Source organism: Octopus bimaculoides, chromosome 9, assembly GCF_046866305.1.
Source record: "Octopus bimaculoides isolate indiv1 chromosome 9, ASM4686630v1, whole genome shotgun sequence".
NCBI classification, from domain to species: Eukaryota; Metazoa; Mollusca; class Cephalopoda; order Octopoda; family Octopodidae; genus Octopus; species Octopus bimaculoides.
Genome location: NC_142936.1, coordinates 22,802,569 through 22,826,154, shown reverse-complemented (window position 1 = coordinate 22,826,154; position 23,586 = coordinate 22,802,569). Strand labels below are relative to the sequence as shown.

Genomic DNA, 23,586 nt, shown 5'->3' with positions numbered 1-23,586 from the left:
AGGAAATTCTCCATTGTTTGTTGCCTGGAAAAACACTCTCCTGAATTATTGTGAATCAACTGATTGATACCCTCACTGAACATATTCTGTCTAATCCCAGTGTTGTTTCTACACTGAATGAGGAACAGTAGATATGACTGTTAGTGTCTGCTAGCTTAAAGCGAAGTGTAGAGAGTGGAACATACCTTATTGATCTCTCTGAAGTATTGGATTATTGGATACCATTAACAGGGAAAGGTTGTGGAAGATTTTGTTAAGAGTGGGTTACCTTGAGATATTAGATGCTTTTCGTGTGTTCTTTGAATGAAGGAAGAGTTAATTTGAATGGTTCTCTTTATGATCCATTGCTAGTATAAGTCAAATGAAGAGATATTGTCAAACCTACATTATTCAGAATGTAATTTGCAGTAGTATTTCTTGTTATGTTTGAAAAATAATCCTGACGGCATCTATGTCAAACATTGCACTTCAGTCAAATTAAGCAACTTATGATGACATATTTTTTTTTTAATATTTTCAACAAAAATATCATTTATTTTGGTCAGAGAAAACTTTGACACAGTGATACATACTGAAACTCAAATGAAACCATAGGTCACTTCTCTAATGTTTGTAAGGTCCTCAGATTTAATGTCAGTCTTAAATAGTCTTGGTTTAGATATATTGATGTGACTTTTGCTGCACTACCAAAATTTAATATAAAGATTTCACTTCATAGTTCTACGGTTTTTATACTAAGATACTATTTTCACTATTTTATACTAAGATACTATTTTCACTATTTTATACTAAGATACTATTTTCAAATAGTATCTTAGTATAAAAACCATAGAACTATGAAGTTTGTGATTTTAGATTGAGTTGCTACTTTTACATTGCATTGCACTGACATTAAGTGTCACTATATCATAATTTTACATTAAGTTGTTAGTTTTACATTACTATGATTTTGCATTGTATATTTAATGAATTATATTAAAGAAAAGGAAGAAACCATTTTCGGAAATAGAGATTTAGAAGTTTATGAAAAAAACAAAACTGGATGTAAATGAAATTTCAAATAATAAGACTGAAAAAGAAAGAAGTGAAAAAATATGAACCTTGAAACCAACAAAACGCCATTTCCACACAAGATTTAACAGCTGACTATAGTCAACATGCATGTTCTACTTTTATTATCAGTGACAATGATATTGGGGTTGTAAGTTAATTCTTGAAAAAACTTAACAAATAACCTTAAGCATAATCATCTGTTATGTGTTACAACACTTTTAGCAAATTTTGGTTTTCTAAAGGATGCAAAAGGGTTACACAGATTCCATCTTGTGAGTTTAAGTAAATATTCACTAAGGCACAGAAATTTGCTTCTTTGCCATGCAGGCAAAGAATAACCATCTTCAATAAAAAAAATCTTGTGCACACATTATTTCTCCTTTGTGTACTAGTTGTAAAATATGTGCATGCACACAAGTGCATAGCCTAGAGGAAACATTGGTTGTAAGATTTTTTTAAACATTGGACTGGGAAATATAAAAGTATTTGTTTGTTCTCTCTTTTTTTTTTTCGTTAACTTTGAAATGGTGTTAATCAGTTGTGTACATTGACCATTACAGCTTCAGGTATAGTTCATGTAAGCAAGTGCATCAGTTAGAGTTTGCTTCAAGTACAACAACTTTTCTTCTCTATCTGATTATAATTTCAACCTATTCACAATGATTATAATCTGATGTAAGCTCTCCAAGCTTTCCATGCTCTTCAACTTGATGTAATGAAAGTGTATAATCATGTCTGGGAGCTTTGAAGTGTATTCCGTGATCAAAGACAAAGAACAGAACAACAATCCAAGGGAATTTTGTCAAAAGTCAAACAACTGTCAAATTGAAGAATTACCATACAACCCAAAATTTACATGCTATTACACACCCTCACACACACGCCCACTCTCTCACACACATGGACACTCTCTCACACACACTCTTTCGTGCACACTCTCTCGTGCACATTCTCCCACGCACACAAACACACATTGTGTTTCCAAAATCTTTCAGTTGAAGTGGACATGTCTTCAGACTGACATATTACCAGTTATCCCAGTCCTTTGTCATCTTTTCTGAGATGAACCTTTATCACTTTGTCCCATGTCTTCTGGGTCTCCCTCTTCCTCAAATTCTTTCCCCATTAAATGATTGGCACTGCTATATACAGTTGTCTTCATCCATATGCATCATATATCCATACCAGCACTGTCAGTCGTTCTTGTATACTACATCTGATTCCTTTTATGCTCAGGATTCTTTTTTCTATGCATTTGTACTTCATTTTTCATACATTCTACAAAAGGATGCTACTATCATTTCTTTCCAGTCTTCTCAAGTCCTCTACATTTATGAGTCGCATCTTATTACCATACAGCATTGCATTTCTAACACAAGCATCATACAATATTCCCTTCATTCTTGAGGGAAAAGACCTTTGTTGACATCCGTGGAAGTAGGTCCCTGAACTATTTCCAACCTGTTCTTACCATGGCTACTTGATTTTCAGAGCCAGCCCCTACTCTGCTAATTACAAAAGCTATCAGTTACTTCTAGTGAGTCATCCAAACATTTAAAAGAATCTACTTCTGTTGCGCTCATAGTACATACTCCTCCAGTGTATCTATCATTATGAAGCTTTCTTTCTCTGTTAGTCTGCTTGTTATCCCACTACATCTCTTCTCTGTTCATAACTTACTTTGAGTGCTGGCCGCCAACACTTTTTTTCTGCAAATTAGGGATAGCTTATCCTGTTCAGGCTATATTATTAGCATTATCCTACGTTTGAAAATTTAAAAATCATTTTAACTTTCTAAGACATCTCAACGGTTCTAAAAGCAAACTTCGTTTGTTTACGTTTATCATAATTTGGATTTACAATGTATGAGTTTTATACCTACTTCTTGCTGCATATTGAGCAAGGCCATCACCCAGGGTCCTATCTTCTTTCCTACTTATTAAAACTTTAGTATTTGCTAAATTTTTTTTTGAGGCCTCTTGATTCTAGCTTTAGTGTGCGTGCTTGAAGTTTCCTATTTAATTTCACTGTTGATTCATCTATGAGAACTAGATCTTAGCATATATGAGTTCCTGTGGAAAGCCTGACTTAAACACCTCTGTGATAGCCTGTAGCAGGGGTTTCTAAACGTTTTTTACAGTTAACTGAGAGAATGACGAGCAAGGGCCGCATAGCCATTTTGTTCAATACAATACAGTGATTACACAAAAAATAAAGGCAACCTATATATTTATTTACCAAAACGTTATCAAAGAAGGCGACGTTAGCAATAAAATAGTTACATCACACCCAGTGTGCACATATCTGAATGTCACAAACTAAGCAGCAAAAAAAGGTTACTGAGATTTGTGAAACTGGTGTTTAGCTTTTAAGATATCGTCAATATTTGCTTTGGAATTGCTGCATCCAACCAAGAGAATTGCTTTCAAATGTCCATCAGTCAACCTCGTTCGATGTGCTGACTTCACATAATTCATTTTTGAAAATGTTTGCTCACAGACATAAGTTGGTCCAAACACTGATGCCATACCAGATGCAAATGCAGGTACTTACACAAGAGATATGGAGTGGGTGACTGGCCAAATCCAACCTGTGGGCCATAGTTTGGTGGCACCTAACCTGTAGGACTACAATAAATAGGAAGGGACTAAGGACTGAACCTTGATAGACTCCTGCCTTCAAACTAAATTCAATACTAAAATTGTTGTTGACTCTCACTTCACTTACTGCATCTTTGTATATAGCTTGTCCAATCCTCACAAGTCATTCTCTATGCAGCCATTATTTGCATCTGTGCATATATAACTACATACATGTGCGTGTGTGTGTGTGTGTGCATATACACACAAACATATGTATTTGTTCCCATAGCTAGGTTGTGGGATTGTTTCAACACCTTGCTCTCTCAACTTAATGGCAATTTTTCCTGTTTGGCATCTGTCAGTTTTTTAATAACAATTACAAACAGTACTTTGGCAGCAATCTATATTGTCTGTATGTAGAACATATGAACAAAGCATGTTGAATTACATATAAAATGCTACTGCCAAGTCTGTCTGGTTTCTTTGATTTGGAGATCAGAGAAGTTATTATCTGATTCTGGTTATTGTTGTTGCTTGGCTCCAGCTAGGACTCACCCAGTAAGACTATCATCAAACATGTTCAACTTATGACTATTCTTATTTTTTAACCATTGTATATGTAGAACCAAATTCAAACATAGGGCATAATTTGAGTGAGATTCAGTTGCTATTTTTAGCAGCTCAAGCAATGACACAAGATGACCCTTCATTGGTTTGTTTGGTGACTGTTTCTATTAAGTTGACTGATTCTTGTTTTAAAAGAATTCTATTTTTTTTTTTCATTTACTTGTTTCAGTCATTAGACTGCAGCCATACTGGGGCACTTCCTTGAAGAATTTCAATCAAATGAATTGACCCCAATACGTTTATTAGTTTTTTAAACCTGGTACTTATTCTATTGGTCTATTTTGCTGAACTGCTAAGTTACAGGGATGTTAGCATACCAACAACGATTGTGACATGGTGGTGGGAAACAAACACACACAGGCACATACACACACATGACGGACTTCTTTCAGTTTTCATCTACCAAATCCACTCACAAGGCTTTGGTTGGTTTGTGGCTCTAGTGGAAGATGCCCAAGTTTCATCCAGTGGGACTGAACCAGGAACCATGTGATTGGGAAGCAAGCTTCATACCACACAGCCACTCTTGTTGTAAATTTTTTTTTTTTTTTAATGTATGGAATACCTTTTCTGAAATTAGAAAACAATGTTTTTTTAATCATTTAGGAAGAAGAGCAAGGAATATTATCTGGTACATCTGGAATTTATAGGTTGAGGTACTTAAGCAAGTTTCAGATTCTTTATTAATTGAAAGATGTCTGACATTCATGGAATTCTTCTGTGATCCTTGCAGTCATAAGTTTCTCTTTGATAATGGTAATTTTAACTTTGTTGTCAGTTTGAGGCATGTCTGTTTTCATTGTGTTTTGATTTTTCTTTGTCTAAAATAATGATTCACAGCTTTTTGCACCTCACTACCAACTAAAAACTTCTACTCCATGGTTTGCAAAGGCTGTTGTGTAGTTAAGAAGCTTGCATTACAACCACATGGTTCTGGGTTCAGTTCCACTGTGTGGCACCTTGTGCAAGTGTCTTCTACTATAGCCCCAGGCCAACCAATGCCTTGTGAGTACATTCATAGGTGGAAACTGTATAGAAGCCCATTGTGTGCATGTGTGTGTGTTTTTATGTCCCCTTTCCCCATTTGACAACTGGTGTTGGTTTGTTTATGTCTGCATAATTTAGCAGATCAGCAAAAGAGTGTGATAGAATAAGTACCAGACTTTAAACAATTAGCAGTGGGGGTGATTTTATTTTATTTCTTCATTAAAACCTTTCAAGGTGGTGCTCCAGCATGACCACGATTCAATGATTGAAACGCATGATAAATAGAAATGAAAATAAAAGACTTAGCATATTACTTTAATTAAACAGAAGCTAGTTTAGCTCAGCGCTTTCCTTTCTTTCTTATATTATTCTACCTGGTAGGTGCCCATTTTAGATATTTACAGGGACCAGTGGCCCCTATTCTTTTATTCTTTTATTTGATTCAGTCATTTGACTGCAGCCATGCTGGAGCACCGCCTTTAGTTGAACAAATCAACCCCAAGACTTATTCTTTGTAAGCCTAGGTACTTATTCTATTGGTCTCTTTTGTCAAGCGATGCTGGAGGGAAAACAGACACACAAACATATACACACACATACATACATATATATATATATATATATATATATATATATATGTCAGTAAATAGGGTTGTGTTAACCGCACGTGGAGAAATAATAGGAAAATGAAAAATAATAATAAGGCAGAATGCTAAACTGAAAGCATATTTTAATATAGATTTCTAACCGGCTTTCATTGCATGGCAAATTTTCAAGAAGAGGGAGAATGAAAATGTTTTTTACAAAAAAAAGTAAAATATGAAAAAAATAATATATAAAAAAAATAATATATAAAAAAATAAATATACCGATACATTATATTGTCTTTGAGCTTTTAAAGTTCAATGGCAATCCATGTAGATAATAGTTGGAAAAATAAGGATGCATGAAAATTGAGAATTGTGTTAGGTTTAAACATAAGAGAAAAGGGTTTGTGTTAAGCAGGAAGTGTGGTGTCAAAACAGGAAGTGTGTGTAAGGGGAGACAAATCTCTTTAGTTGGAGTTATGGACTCTTTGTCAACAGGAAGTTTATGTCTGTTCCTAGAGAAATAAGGTCACTGAGGGGTTTGTGTGTTAAGAAATGGTTGGAATTTCTCTATGAAAAGATTCTCCTTGTTGATTCTTTCTTGTGTGGAGATTCTGTCTTTACATTGATATATATATATATATATATATATATATATATATATATATATATACGACGGGCTTCTTTCAGTTTCCGTCTACCAAATCCACTCACAAGGCTTTGGTCGGCCCGAGGCTATAGTAGAAGACACTTTCCCAAGGTGCCATGCAGTGGGACTGAACCCAGAACCATGTGGTTGGTAAGCAAGCTACTTACCACACAGCCACTGACTGTACATAGTTCTAATGTTTTATTTCTTAGAAAAGTCAAGACCCTTTTTAGTATCTACCATCATACTTATAGTGCTCCTTTGATAATTTCTCCCATCTTGTGAATTCAGTGTCCTCACCACCACCACCACCACTACCACCAAAATGCACTGTTAGTCTGGTTAAGAAGCAGGCCTTCTTATTTTGGTACAGGCCTCCTCTTTACATTACAATTTACAAGCCACCTAAGGAACCTTTATGTGCTTCCTGAGCCTGTTAGAAATAGTAGTCAAATTTCATTTCAATCACACCCTAAATCTTAAATACAAATGAGGTGGTCATAGCTGGAATGATTTTGATCATACTCTAGTTCAGTGTTGGGGCTAAACAACAATGCTGCATTTCCCCATATCTCCAATATTTTTCATCCCTGTGAACAATTTTCACATATTTGTTTCTCGAGCAATTTTTTGAGAGATGTACTTAGTATTTGGCTGCTGTCATTTTGTTTAGCCTCGAGTCATCCCCGATCAAGCAGTCCAATGATCAAAAGCGTTCCAGCCATGACCATCTTGTCTTTGTGTTTAAGAAATTTCAGTGTGGTTAAGTGTCTTTAACCCTTTAACATTTAAACTGGCTGTATCCAAATATTCTACCTATTCAAACTGATCAGATCTGGCTTCTCACGCCTACCCTACAATGTCATTCTAAAAGTACACAATTGCATCACCAAAATCTCAAAGCTACAAGATAATGCATAATTAATTCAAAACAATGTAAATAGATAAGCATTACATATGACAGAATAATCTGAATGCTAAAGGGTTGAGGTGAAGGGTGTAATTTGAAAGAGATTTGACTGCTATTTCTACAAGGTTCAGCAACCACATAGAGACTCCTCCTATTGACACTTTAGTGCTTGGTTGTAGCGATGGCAAGGTTTGACTTCCTTGTGTTTTGTTTTCTACCTCGACTGATGGAAGACTTTTGAAGTGATCTGAACAGGAAATAAAACTGAAGTGTGAACACTAAACAAGATAGAATGAAGATAAGCAGTGAATGTATAATATGATGTATAGAGTTTACAATTAAGGACATCTGCACTCACATCAACGACCCTAAACTCTAACACAGAAATGTACTTGATGCAGTTAATTGAATAATAATAAATTAGGTTATACTGTGTTCTGGAACAATGAGGCAGTGTAGAAACAAAAGTGGTGCAATTGGCCAGAAGTGGACCAAAATGATGCTGGAGGTAGGTCAATAAGTACTTGCTTATATAAATATCTGGTTGCTGTTGCTGTTTTTGTAATTTAGTCTTAGCTCAGTTTCTCTTATGACCATCCTGCCTTTTTTTTTGCTGTTGTTTTTTTTCCAGACTTCGTGAGTGGATATTTAGGATGACATTATCAAATGTATGTTTTTTTTTTTAATTAATCTTTTAAGATTCTAAGGCTGGATTTAAGGGAATGGAGATAATAGGTTGCTATTATTAATAGTTTGTGCAATTATGTAGAAATATCCTTTTTGGCACAATACAGATTTGATAAAAAGCTTCTGATTGTATTCATAGAGACAACATAAAAAAAAAAAACCTTTCTTTCAAATCAACAAGTTCATGAAGCCGGAGTTTATCAGTATTTCCATCTAAGTTGAAAATCCAAGACTAACCCCTGAAAGGGATGCTTGTCTGCTTTGGAGGTAACCCTACACATTTTGCTGGTACTCCTTTTCAGATGTGTGTATTATAGTAATGTGTAATGAAGTGCTTTGTTTAAGGACACAATGCATTGTTTTTCCAGGAATTGAACTCACAATCTAATGATCATGAACCTAACACTCTTGCACTTCAAGTCATGTATCTTCAACTAAAGACAACATGGATGTTTCTAAAAAGAATATGTTCATTATGTATGTTGACAGAATTGACTGAAAGAATCTTCTCGAAGCTGATTTGAAACAGTGATTATTGGATGGCAAGGAACAGTAGTAGGGGAAAGAATTTCAGATGGCTACAGTTCAAGACTGGATAAAATGTTTCGTTAGGGATCTAAGAAATGGGACATAATAAGACATAGTAACAGTTATGCTTGTATGAAAAAAAAAAAACAAAGACAGGTGTGTTGTGCTGGACTGGTTGAAGAAAGTATGCAACTAGGTGATCCAGAAAAGCAGAGTCCCTTGTAGAAGCAATAGAAGAAAGCAAATTATGAGTATGTGTTTGAACTTGTTTTACATAGATGGAATAATATGACCCTTTTCCATTATGGAGTAGTGTTTTTTTGGGGGGTGGGGTTTAAAGGACAGCTCAAAAACAAATATATTATTCCCAGCTCTGTATACAATAGCTAATTTAACCCTTTAGCATTTAAACTGGCTATATTTGGCGCAAATATTCAGCCTATTTTACATTGAAACTAGCCAGATTTGGCCCCTTACACCAGTACTGTCATTCTAAAAACAATCATCATTGAAATCTCAATAATGCATAATTACTGCAAAGCAATATAAATAAATAAGCATTATATTTAACAGAATAATCTAAATGCTGAAGGGTTAATAACTATTATTAACAAACCAATAAGGGAACCGCTCTGTAGGTGCCCACTTACTACAAATAACAATCAAATCTCTCTCAACTCCGACTAAGCTGTCTTAAAGGAAAGAAGTGACATGTTGAACAAAAATAACACAGTTGGGATGCCTTTTATTGTAGGTCTACTCGATCAGGGCTGATCTAGGGTTAAGCAAGAACAACTACATTTAATCTCATTTATTAAATATTTGTGATTTTTATATCCTTTTCTCTTCCATATTTTTTTTGTTTTAAAAGCATTGTATATCTCAGATGACATTATCCAGCATGTCCTTCATCCTATAAGACATTAGAGTACAATTTGAGGGAAATTTGACCGTGTAGAGGCTTCTTTGTCTTTAATGTAGTTAGCAGATTTGATGAATACAGCAGCCAAATAAATCCCTGTTAAGTTTCTAATCTTTAAACTAAGCATAGTATAAGTATCATTGTTCAGTGAGTCCTTTTTTTTTTTTTTTTTTGAGCAAGTTTAGTTTGGTTCTGAGAGAGATTTGACCACATATAGCTTCCCTCAATGATTTCATATCAGGGATATGCAGAAAGACATTATGACATTATGAAAAAAAAAAAAAAAATGTGTGGAATCATCATAATTGGAGTTTCTTTGGTGTTTTATACCACTCCATGCAGTATACGCTGCATTTTAGGTATTTACATGAACCGATGGTATCTGTAATTAATTTTTATGGAAATTACATAAAAAACAAAGGACTTATATGATGAAATTATATCATAGGCACAGGAGTGGCTGTGTGGTAAGAAGTTTGCTTCCCAACTACATGGTTCTGGGCTCAGTCCCATTGTGTGGCACCTTGGGAAAGTGCCCTCTACTACAGCCTCAGGTCAACCAAAGTCTCGCAAGTGGATTTGGTTGATGGAAACTGAAAGAAGCCTGTCGTGTGTGTGTGTGTGTGTGTGTGTGTGTTTATGTCTGTTTGTCCTCCACCACTGCTTCACAACTGTTGTTGGTGTGTTTACATCCTCATAACTTAGCTGTTCAGTAAAAGAAACTAATAGATTAAGTACCAGGCTTAAAAAAAATGTACTGGGGTTAATTCATTTAACTAAAATTCCTCTAAGCAATACCCCAGTATGGCCACAGTCTAATGACTGAAAGAAATAAAAGATTGGATCTAAGAGGTGTCTGGTTTGGCCACTAATTGTCTACATCTATGCCTTTTTGCTTTTGCCATGTTCTTACTCCTTATAGAATATAAGCATTTTAACTAAGTAGGTTAGAAAAACCATGATCCCTCTCCTCTAAACACCCAACTCTATCTTGGGATTTGATTCCACCTTGTGAGCTCTCTATACCTTCAAGCGGCACAATACTGTTCAGTTTGAGGACCACAGATTTAGTTGAACAAATATCACCATAGCAACTGTACAAATGTTGTTGTTTAGTGTTAGGTCAACCTTGATGATGAAATATGTCCTGGTGGTTAGTATACATAGGGTTAAAGGTGTTCTAGTTATGAACCATCCAGTCTTTTTATTTTGTTTGTCAATTGATGACAACCTAGATTTGACTGTTATTTCTAGCAGACTGAGCGACTGCATAGAGGCTCTCATGAGATTTTATATACGACTGGAAAATGACATTCTGTATAGCTCAGTATGTGGAATATAGTGCAGTGATTTTTATTTTATTTTTATTTCATTTTATTTCACTTTTTGGGGGTTGGTAGGGGAACATGTGGAAAGTTCATTTGAAACCACGCAGTTTTAGGTTCAGGCCCTTACATTGTACATTAGACAAGTCTCTTCTACTACAACCCAAAGCCAACTAATACTTGATGAAAGAATTTGGTAAACAGAAACTGAATGGAAGCTCATCATGTCTGTTTGTATATATCATCATCATCATTACTTTTACATCTGTAGACCCAAGAAGACGTAGGATGAAGTGGTGAGAAAGGATCTACAAGCGCTGGGACTCACACAGGAGGTGAGAGGGGACCAAGACACCTGTGATTTAGTGTGCTTGGAAAGACATGTCAAGCTAAGTAAAAGCATGGTTGCTCTTACATACAGGCTCACCTCTTGCAACCATCTCAGCTGAGCATCCTTAGTGTTGCAGGCTTATAGGTGCTGGTGCCACAGAAAAAGCATCCATGCCAGTGCTGTGTAAAAGTGCCCAGTACACTCTATAAAGTGGCTGGTGTTAGGAAGGACGTCCGGCTGTAGAAACGTTGCCAAAACATACATGGAGCCTGAACAGCTCTTCAGCTGGTCAGCTCCTTGTCAAACTATCTAACCCATGCCAGCATGGGAAATGGACGTTAAATGATGATGATGATGATGACTTGCAACTACATTCAATAACATTTTTGATGCCATCAGTTGAATTACTGATGAATGTAACTAAACAACAGTCAGCATAAATATTCTCACCTGCTCCATACCACTAAATCAGGTGGCTTCCTGCATTCTCTTAATCTCTCTCTCGCTCTTTCTGTGTCATATATTTGTGTGCAATATTGTATATCATATATATATATATATATATATATATATATATATACACATACACACATGTGTGTGTGTGTGTCTACATGTGTGTGTGTATGCATATGTGTGTGTATATATGTATACATTGTGCATGTATATATCAACTTGTGTTTATCCTTATCTTTTTCTCTTTATATATAAATACACACACACATGTAAATATATATATATATACACACACACACACACACACATAAAATACACATATATACTAAATGCATTATGTATATATATATGTATGTGTGTGTGTATTTGTATATATGTTTATGTGTGTCTAAATATTTGTATATATGTTTATATGTGTGCATGTGAGTATTTGAATAAATGTTGTGTGTGTGTGTGTGTGCGCCCACATGCAAGAAAGAGAGATAGAGATTAAGAGGATGCAATATCAAATATACTGTTGCATATATCCTGCAGATAGACATTCCACAAAAATTGATCTCAGACATGGCATTGTCCGATTTTTTATCCTTGTCTTCCACATGTAAGGGAGACAGCTGTTGGTGGATGAAGTAGAGATAGGAAAAAAATAAACCAAGTAAACAAAACAAAATAATTAATGCTTTTAGTGCTAAAGGAAGCAGTCAGCTTGTGTGATTTGTGATTGAGATGTGGGTAGATTAAAAATTCTTCAGTTACATGTGTGTGAGGGGTCTTAGTGATGTCAATGGGAGATACTTTTTGTAAAACTAGATGAGCATGTTATCCAGCTCATACTGGAAAATTGGTACAAGCCGTATATCCATATATAATCTATCACACTAGGATAAAAAAATTTACAAAAAAAAAAAATTCTTGATTGGCTTGGTATATAACAAAAATGAGAAGACTAAATCTAAATCGGTGTTATGGTGTTGTTTTTTTTATTCTTTCTTCTACTATTCTCTGGAATATAAAACACCTTTACTGTTAAGATAATGTATACAAAAAATGTCAACACTGCCTTTGGAAACCCTGTTGAGACTTTTTTTAAGGTGCAGGTGTAGCTGCTGGTGTAAGAGGTTTGCTTCCTAGCCACATGGTTCCAGGTTCAGTCCTGCTGCATGGCACCTTAAGTGTCTTCTGCTGCAGCCTCGGGCTGACCAAATCCCTGTGAGTGTATCTGATAGACAGAAACTGAAAGAAGCCTGTCGTATATGTGTCTTTGTGTATGTGTTTGTCACCCACCACCACTTGACAACTGGTGTTGGTGTATTAATGTCCCTGTAACTTAGTGGTTCAGTAAAAGACACTGATAGAATAAGTACCAGGCATTAAAAAGTAAGTACTGGGATCAATTCATTCAGCTAAAATTCTTCAAGTGGTGTCCCACCATGGCCACAGTCTAATGACTGAAAAAAGTAAAAGTTAGATGATAATGGTGCTTAACTTTGGATACATGACTTTGAACAGGTGTAAGACAAACCTCCAACTGGATAAGACAACAATCTATCAGATGATCTATCCATTTGCTAACCACAAGCAGTGGAGGCATGGCTCTGTGGTTAAGAAGTTCATTTGAAACCACGCAGTTTTAGGTTCAGGCCCTTACATTATACATTAGACAAGTCTCTTCTACTACAACCCAAAGCCAACTAATACTTGATGAAAGAATTTGGTAAACAGAAACTGATTGGAAGCTCATCATGTCTGTTTGTATATATCATCATCATCATTACTTTTACATCTGTTTTCCATTCTGGCATGGGTTGGACAGGTCATCATGGTTTGAGCCATCACCTAATGGGAGCTGTTGTTTCCATAAACTGGTACTTGTACTTGTCATTTGGCTTGGTTTCTACAACTGGATGCTCATCCTATTGCCAATCACTTCATGTAATGTCTTGTACATAGGACAATAGAGAGAATATTAAATGTGCATGTGTGTGTGTGTATATATAGGCATCAGTCTAATAATGTTGATTGAAAATTTATTCCATCTTATTGTATTTTGTCCTCCACTGTGTTTGTTTGTGTGCATGTGCATAAATAGTGTCATTCAATGGTTTTTGTTTGTCACTGGCTGAGTGAAGCATTGATATGTTTGTTACTTTTAGAGATTATGACGGTCACTCTGTAGCTTTGATGACGGTCAGTGGTTTTGAAGACCAGTGAAATAAAACCCTAACTTGAAAAACAAGTTAGGGTTGGTGACAGGTACAGCATCTGGTTGTGTTTCAAATAAGACCTTGTCCAACCTGTGCTAATATGGAAAAATTTATGTTAAATGAATGAACATCATCATCATCGTTTAACGTCCGCTTTCCATGCTAGCATGGGTTGGACGATTTGACTGAGGACTGGCGAACCAGATGGCTACACCAGGCTCCAATCTGATTTGGCAGAGTTTCTACAGCTGGATGCCCTTCCTAATGCCAACCACTCCGAGAATGTAGTGGGTGCTTGAAAATTGTAGCAATGTATAATATTATCGACCTTGAAGAACCCAAGTAAATTCCTGCAATGGATTTGAACTACTCTCAATAAGCAGGTGGTCTGATTCCTCATCTAATTTGCTACAGTATTGAATTGACTTTTATAAGATCTCTCAGTAGTGCCTCCAGTACCCCTTTTTTATAATCAAGCAACATTCAAGTAGCTTTTGTGTGTTCTGGATCAGTATAACATTTAATTTGTTCCTTTAAGTGAGATAAGCAGAACATTGTATTGTCTATGGAAATGTGCTCTGACTAATATTTAATTTATCGCAGTAAGGGAACTGGAGCCCTTTAAAGCTTTTCCAGAACTTAAGAATCATTTAAAGCTTTGAGAAAAATCTCAAAGCCATCAAAAACAAATGCATGGAGGGAGGTTAGGTATGGTCATTTTGGCTTCTTATGGTATGGTAGTAACAAATAGAGGCTCCTCTCTTTAGCAGTGGTAAGCCTCATAGATAGCTGCTGGTTGTAGTGTTGGTGGTGGTGAGAAGCAGGCTGGACTGTGGCAGTGACCAGTAATCTTGGAATGGTATAGAGAATGATGATGATGATAATGACAATAATGGTGATGATAATGATAATGATGATAGTGATGTTGGTGTTGCTGCTGATGAGGCTGAAATAAGCTGTGGGGGACTGATAAAACAAGAGATGAACATGATTGATAGACAAAGCTAGAGAGGGGTTAAAGAGAAATAGATTAAGAAAACAACAGAAAGACCTGATTAACAGGTTGAGAGGGAGAGAGAGAAAGAGAGACTGAGACTGACTATGATGAAAAGAGAAACAAAAGTCACAAAAACATGGAGCAACATACATGTAATATACATGCTGGAATCTTCAGAAACCCAGAAAATTCTTCACTTCCTGTTTGAGAAGTGACTAACGACAGATGAATGGCTTCCTATAAACTTCAAACAGAATGTTTATAACAATCTAATAAAATAATGTAAGGATGCTGTTGATTTCATCTTCCTTAAATATTAGATTTCTGTTGAGGAATATATTTGATTGTAATTACGTTCAATGGGTATATGTGTTATAAAGGATATTTGATGTGGTTGTTGTAAAGTAAGATAATTATCTTCGTTAAACAAGGAGCCTTAGAGATGATAAGGTAGAATTAAATTTCTTGCTCCAGAAAGACATTTCACCATTCATGGTGATGTTGGAAGTCTGACATGGAGAAGAGGGTGAACAGCTCAGTGATTCAGTATCACCTACAGTGTATTACAGGTACTACTTAGGTCAGCTTACCTAAAGGTTATAGAAAACTAAGATAATCTGGGTAAGGTTTATATGCATGAAGCAGTACTATGTAGTGATTTCACCACCATAATAATAATAATAATCCTTTCTACTAAAGACACAAAGCTTTAAATTTTGGGGTGGGAACTATATTGTATTGATCCACTCCATAACTGGTTTATATTGACTCTGTCCATAACTGGTTACTTATTTCATCAGCCCCTAAAGGATGAAAAGCAAAGTCAACCTTGGCGAAATTTGAACTCAGAATGTAGCGACAGGCGAAATACCACTAAGCATTTTGTCCAGCATGCTAGTAATTCTGCCAGCTTTCTACCTTAAATTATAATGATCCTTTCTACTAAAGGCACAAGGCCTGAAATTTGGTGGGAGGGGACTAGCTGATTGCATCAACCCCAGTGTTTCACTGGTACTTAATTTATAGATCCTGAAAGGATGAAAGGCAAAGTCAACCTCAGCAGAATTTAAGCTCAGAATATAGTGACAGGCAAAATACCGCTAAGCATTTTGCCTGGCATTCTAATGTTTCTTATTTCTTTATTGCTCACAAGGAGCTAAACATAGAGGGGACAAACAAGGACAGACAAAGGATTTAAGTCAATTACATTGACCCGAGTGCGTAACTGGTACTTAATTTATTGACCCCGAAAGGATGAAAGGCAAAGTCAGTTTTGCTGGAATTTGAACTCAGAACTGCCATCTCACCTTAATAATAATTATAGTAATAATCCTTTCTACTAAAGGCCTGAAATTCTGTGGGAGGGGACCAGCCAATTACATTGACCCCAGTGTTTCACTGGTACTTAATTTATCGACTCAGAAAGGATGAAAGGCAAAGTCAACCTTGGCAGAATATGAACTCAGAACATTCCACTAAGCATTTTGTCTGGCACGTTAACGATTCTGCCAGCTCACCACCTTAATAATAATAATAATGATGATTTCTTTATTAACCACAAGGGTTTACATGAAGAAAAACATGGACAGCACAGGAAAGAAACACAAATGATTGTGTGTGTGTGTGTGTGTGTGTGTGTGTAGTTGTGAGGGTTTTGGATGTAAACAAGATTAGTAAAATTTTTAAAAAAAATAATGGTTTCAAATTTTACCACAAGGGCAGCCATTTTGGGGGAAGGGATGAGTCAATTACATTGAACCCTGTTTTTCACTGGTACTTAATTTATCAACCTCAGAACAATGAGAGGTGAAGTTGACCTTGGCGGAATTTGAACCCAGAATGTAGCGGCAGATGAAATATCACCAGGCACTTCCCCCAGCGTGATAATGATTTTGCCTTAATAATGATAATAATAATAATAAGAGCACTCAGAGAGCGCAAACCTCCACCAAGGCAACACCAACGTCTTCTCAATGATTAGCCAGAGATGGTTTTTAAAATGAGAATATCTGAAATAAACTTGACTGCTCCCACAAACAAGAATACTAAAAAATGAACCCAAAATTAAATTAAAAAAAACAGGAAAAATAATCCAGAATCCTTGTCCAGTACTGGATCGATCCCAAAATCTAATCAGTTCGTGCCAGTCACGAGGCCAAACATCCCTGAAAGTTTCATCTGAATCCATCTTGCAGTTCTTGAGATATCTTGTCCACAGACAAACAAACAAACACGACTGAAAACAATAACTCCTCCTTCACTAAGGGAGGGGGGGTTATAATAATAATGATAATAATAATTTGTTAGAGAGAAAATATGTTTGAGTCAATCAATACCAGTGTGTTATGTTACTCATTTCATCAAATCAAAAAGGGTTATGTATGAAAGACATGGAATGTTAAGTTTGACTTTGGTTAGTATTAGAATTGAGTGAAAGAAAGAGATGTGACATTTGGTCAGGCCTTGTATTATTTTTACCAAATTAGGTCTGTTTGTTTTACTCCTGTTTACTTAACACTTTCTCTCCTAGCAGCCATGGTGGATTACCACTTTACACACCACCATTATGACATTGATTCATTCCTTTAAGCCTGTTTGTGAGAATTGGTCATTATTTAACATGCTGACAGCAAGCACAACTACAGGCATGATCTCACTATAGAAGCAATATATAAACAAAGACTACATTTAGGATGCAAATGTATTCTGTTGCCCTGATAAAATGTTTACATTTCTCTATTATATACAGTATTGACTAAAATTTACAGATATATGGTTTATAATGCTATTAATGTACCAGTAGTTTATTAGGTTTAATAGCCATATATCTAGTTCTTACTGAGAACTTAGGCCATTTGGTTAAACTGCAGGGCTTTCAGTGGCTTAGAATGAGTATCAATTAGCTTTATTAATACTCTGGGATCTTTGGGGTTTGACGGGCAACATTTGTTTTCTTAACAAAACACTTTCAAACTTGGGACACTGGTAGAATGTGTCATATAAAACAACTTTTTCTCTTAACACGGGTAGTTGTTGTTGACAAACAACGGGACTAATTTTATTCAAGGGAAAGGATCCCATGACACCGTTACAGCATTAATTGTTTTCAACTCAATAGACGTCAGTGATTGGTTGAAATTACCGAAATATGACAATTTTTTACATAAAATAACTTCGAATACAAAATTTTTTATCTGTTCTATACCACAAAACATACAAATATTCGAAGTTTGAAAGTGTTTCGGTACCAAAAACACTACAAAAAAAATGTTGCCCTTCAAACCCCAAAGATCCATACTCTGAATATCAAACAGCTTTATTAATACTCTTCAGGGATCACTTACATCAACTTCACAAACAGCTGTAAGTGCCCATCCATTTCTTATAAACCGTCACGTAGAAATTGAAGGTTATTTTGGCATCTGTTTCTGGCAAACTGAATGATTAGATAGAAATCCCATCCATTCCTTATAAACAGTCAGTTAGGATTTGAGGGAGATTTTAGCTTCTGTTTCTGGGAATTTGAATGATCAGATAGAAGTCCTATTGCTGGTTAATTTGTTATTCAGTCAAAACTGACAGGACCCAGGTCAGCAATGATTAAACGAACTTTGGTGAAATCAGTTCTAATTGTGACCATCCAGTTGATTGCATGAGACGTAGGGATTAGGTAGTAGTTTCAGTCTTTTGCCTAAGTGACATAGGCTTTGAACTTACAGATGGCAATTAACATTGAAGTGAAACTGTGTTATTTTTGTGTTTATTTAGGTCATATAAGCAAAAACGTAATTCTAGGATGGTGATATAATATAATTGTAATTAATATAACTTCAGTATTTTTATGGGTGGTCAGATATGCATTTAAGAAACTATACTTGGTTTGACTGGGAAGGGTGTGGGGAAGGGAGATAACATTTGAAGTATACCATTCCTAACTTTCCATAATTCACACCACCACCCCCACCACATATTTTGGTCTTTGGGTTTATGTGTTATGGTTATGATAGATATGCAATTTATAGGTTTGATGTATGCTTGTGTTTGTATGTACTACCCACTTTGATGCAAATATTCTGTATTTTGTGTACAAGTTTCTGGCGAGGGTTTATCTAAATCCTAATAGCATAATGCACGCTGGCTTTCTCTAGGTTGGTAGTGAAGTGTGAGTTTTAGCTCAGTTCGTAGGGCATGGTAGGGAGGGAGTAGGAGAGAATGATGTTTTAGGGTTGTTCTTTTATCTGTGAGAGAAAGAGAAAAGTAAATTTATTTTTGAGAAACATTTTGGTTCTTTGAGATCAACGGGAAAACACACGCATGCACACTTATGCATGCATGTGCACAAGCATGCATGCATGCGTGCGTGGAAATATTGCCAATTAGCTATCACAATCGTCTACAATATCTTGCTACATGTGTTTTATATATATATACAAGGGTTAGTCAAAATAATGGAAACACCTTAAAATTTCAAACAAATTTATTTTAACATGGGGTAGGACCACCTTTGGCAGTAATTACAACTTGAATTTTATGAGGGATTGACTTATACAAAGTTTGAATTGTTTCCAAATGAATTTTTGTCCATTCTTCGGTTAAAACAATCTCCAGTTCTTGTAATAATGATTGTGAAGGATATCGACTCCTTATTTGTTTTTCTAAAATGCATCATAAATGTTCGATAATATTGAGATCTGGGGACTGTGGTGGCCAGATAAGATGTTCAACTTCACTAGAATGTTCCTCATGTCATTCAGTATCAACTTTAGCTGTGTGAATTGGTGCATTATCATCCTGAAAGATTGCATTTCCTCTTGGGACCAATTCTGTAGGTTTTTACTCCACTCTAAACACTTTGCAACGTTTGTTTTTGAAAGTAGTGGTTTTCTGATTGCAGCCTTCCCATGAAATCCAGCTTTATGCCTCTCCCCGCAAACAGTTTTTGTGGAAACTGGGTTCACGAGGTGGTCATTAAGCTCTGCAGTAATTTTGGAAGCTGAGGTTCTGCGAGGTTCCTCACAGGCAAAGAACACAGGTACAAGATTTTCTGGGCAAGGAACACTGACGGGATCGGGGGCGTAGGAATACTTCTAGCAGGGAAATGGGTGGATAAGGTAATCGAGGTAGTTAGAGTAAGTGACAGAGTACTTAAGATTAGACTAGTGCTTCATCATAGATTAGCTACTGTCATCTCAGCCTATGCACCTCAACCGGGGCTACCAGATGGTCTGAAAGACCAATTCTATGACACCCTCTTGCAAACTACCTCGTTGACGAGTGACAGGGACCTTCTCTTTGTGGCTGGAGACTTCAATGGTCATGTCGGACGTCGTGCTGGAGACTTCCATGGCATTCGATTCCCGCAATGAGGAGGGAACCAGACTGCTGGAGTTCTGTGATGCAACCGATCTTATGGTCTGCAATACCAACTTCAGGAAACCTGCCAGTCACCTAGTCACCTACCACTCCGGCAGACACTCTAGCCAAATTGACTACTTCCTTGCCAGAAATAGGGAAAGAGGGCGGCTTATAAATGCCAAAACCTACCCTGGCGAAGAATGTACCCCACAACATAGATTAGTAGTTAGCGACTTCAGGATCAAGGCAAAATGGGTGCCCAGAATTAGACCGGCTTGGAGGAGAAGGGTGTGGAAGCTTAAAGACCCTGCACATGGACAGAGACTTAGAGACAAGTTACTTGAAGCATTTGACGAAATAGAAGGGGATATAGCATCATACAACGTGGAAGATATTTGAAGATTTCTGCGGGACAACCTGTTGAAAGCCACCGACCAGATCTGTAAGGTCCCCTCTCGACCCAGAGTAACGTGGTGGTGGAACAAGGAGGTAGACAGGGCTATTGGACAAAAGAAACAGGCTTGGAAGGACTGGAAGAACGGTGGTAGCAGGGAATTGTACCAATGTGCCAGAAGGGAGGCTAGGCGACAGGTTTATTTAGCCAGAGGGGAAGCAGATAAGAAAAGATTTGCCAATGTTCTGCGCCGTGAAGACCAAAGACTCGAGGTATTTTGTGTTGCAAGACAGTGTAGGAGAGAGAATAGTGATGTCATAGGAGAGAAATGTGTTCGCATGGATGATGGTACGCTTGCACTAAATGAGGCTGCAAAGAAAGAGGTCTGGAGATGCCACTACGATAGATTGCTTAATAAAGAGAATGAATGGGAGAAAGAGAGCCTGCCGTATGTTGACCCAACAGAGGGACCAGCTATCCGAGTTGATAGTACCAGGGTAGATAAAGCAATTAAGAGTGTGAAGACAGGGAAAGCCCCCGGCCCATCAGGAATCACTGCAGAGATGCTCAGAATATCTGGCAGTGTTGGCTACAGCCTAGTCACCCGTATTACGGACCAGGTGTTACACGAAGGAGTCATACCCAATGACTGGTGTAGCAGCACCATAGTAAACTGCTACAAAGGTAAAGGTGACGCTTTAGATACAAATAATTACAGAGGCATCAAGCTGTTAGATCAGGTTATGAAAGTTACAGAGAGGGTCATAGCCCAACTAATTAGGGAGCGAATCAATTTAGATGAGATGCAGTTTGGGTTCGTGCCAGGTAAAAGCACTACTGATGCCATATTTCTAGTAAGACAGCTGCAGGAGAAATACCTAGCCAAGGATAAACCTCTGTACCTGGCTTTCGTTGACATGGAGAAAGCCTTTGACAGGGTCCCCTGATCCCTTATCTGGTGGTCAATGAGGAAACTTGGGATAGAAGAATGGTTAGTGAGAGCTGTGCGAGCCATGTACAGAGATGCTGCCAGTAAGGTGAGGGTTGGAAATGAGTACAGCAATGAATTCCGGGTAGAGGTAGGGGTCCACCAAGGTTCCGTCCTCAGCCCCTTCCTATTTATCATAGTCCTCCAGGCAATCACAGAGGAGTTCAAGACAGGTTGCCCCTGGGAGCTCCTCTATGCTGATGACCTTGCACTAATTGCGGAGTCACTATCAGAACTAGAGGAGAAGTTTCAGGTGCGGAAGCAAGGTCTAGAATTGAAGGGCCTTAGAGTCAACCTAGCTAAAACCAAAATCCTAATAAGTAGGAAGGTAGATAAAACACAAACCCCTTCAGGTAGATGGCCCTGCTCAGTATGTAGAAAAGGAGTAGGTAGTAACTCTATAAGATGTACCCGGTGCAAGCTATGGACACATAAGAGGTGCAGCAATATCAAAGGCAGGTTAACTAGGAAGTTAGTTTTTGTATGTGGCAGATGTTCAGGTGCAATAAAGACTGTAAACAAACAGGAAACAACTTCTATCTCATTCCAGGGTGAAAAACTAGAGGTAGTCGATAGCTTCCGCTATCTAGGTGACCAAGTTAGTAGTGGGTGTGGGTGCGCTGAAAGTGTAGCTGCTAGAATAAGAATAGCCTGGGCAAAGTTTAGAGAGCTCTTACCTCTGCTGGCGACAAAGGGACTCTCACTCAGAGTAAAAGGCAGACTGTATGACGCATGTGTACGAACAGCCATGCTACATGGCAGTGAAACATGGGCTGTGACTGCTGAGGACATGCATAAGCTCGCAAGGAATGAAGCCAGAATGCTCCGTTGGATGTGTAAGGTCAATGTGAATACCCGTCAGAGTGTATGTATCTTGAGAGAAAAGCTGAACATTAGAAGCATCACTTGTGGTGTGCAAGAGAGACGATTGCGCTGGTATGGACATGTGGTGAGAATGGATGAGGATAGCTGTGTGAAAAAGTGCCACACCCTAACAGTTGAGGGAACCCGTGGAAGAGGTAGGCCCAGGAAGACCTGGGCTGAGGTGGTGAGGCAAGACCTTTGTACATTGGGCCTGACCGAGGCGATGACTACTGACCGAGACCTTTGGAAATGTGCTATGCGTGAGAAGACCCGGCAAGCCAAGTGAGATCGTTGCCAGTGCCCCTGGACTGGCTCTTGTGCGGGTGGCACATAAGATGCACCATTTTGAGCGTGGCCGTTGCTAGTACCGCCTGACTGGCCTTCGTAGGATTTTCGAGCGAGATCGTTGCCAGTGCCCCTGGACTGGCTCTTGTGCGGGTGGCACATAAAAGACACCATTTCGAGCATGGCCGTTGCCAGTATCACCTGACTGGCCTTCGTGCGGGTGACACGTAAAAGCACCTACTACACTCTCTGAGTGGTTGGCGTTAGGAAGGGCATCCAGCTGTAGTAACTCTGCCAAATTTAGATTGGAGCCTGGTGTTGCCATCCAGTCTCACCAGTCCTCAGTCAAATCGTCCAACCCATGCTAGCATGGAAAGCGGACGTTAAATGATGATGATGATGATGATGATGATGACTTTGTGATCCTTTCTAACAATTCCCATAAGAGTCCGGTCCCTATCTGAAAGTTTTGGTTTTCTTCCAGAGTTTTGTTTCGACGAGGAGGTTTTTCCCTCTTTCTCAAAGGCTGTCACTACTTTCATGACAGTACTTGATACATAAAACATTTCAGCTGTTTTTGTCATGCTAGCACCTGCCATACGAGCACCAACAATTTGACCTCTTTGAAAATCCGATAGATATATTATCTTAATGAATTTTAATTACCTTTTTCTAATGATACCTGAAAAGAAACAGCAATTTTTAGCAAAACATATTAAGTAACACTAATAATAAATCAAAAAACATAAAAATAAACAAGCTTTTGACGGTTTTATAGATATTTCAAAATTATGATGCTAGGTGTTTCCATTATTTTGTCCAACCCTTGTATATATATATATATATAATGCATGTGAG

The 23,586-nt window shown here is 37.4% G+C and overlaps 1 protein-coding gene across 2 annotated transcripts in view; it reads left to right on the top strand.

The window, feature by feature from the left end:
• Nucleotides 1–23,586, top strand: part of LOC106868015 (high affinity cGMP-specific 3',5'-cyclic phosphodiesterase 9A) — a 233,024-nt gene that overhangs the window by 20,096 nt on the left and 189,342 nt on the right. The gene's annotated exons all lie outside the window — the stretch shown is intronic.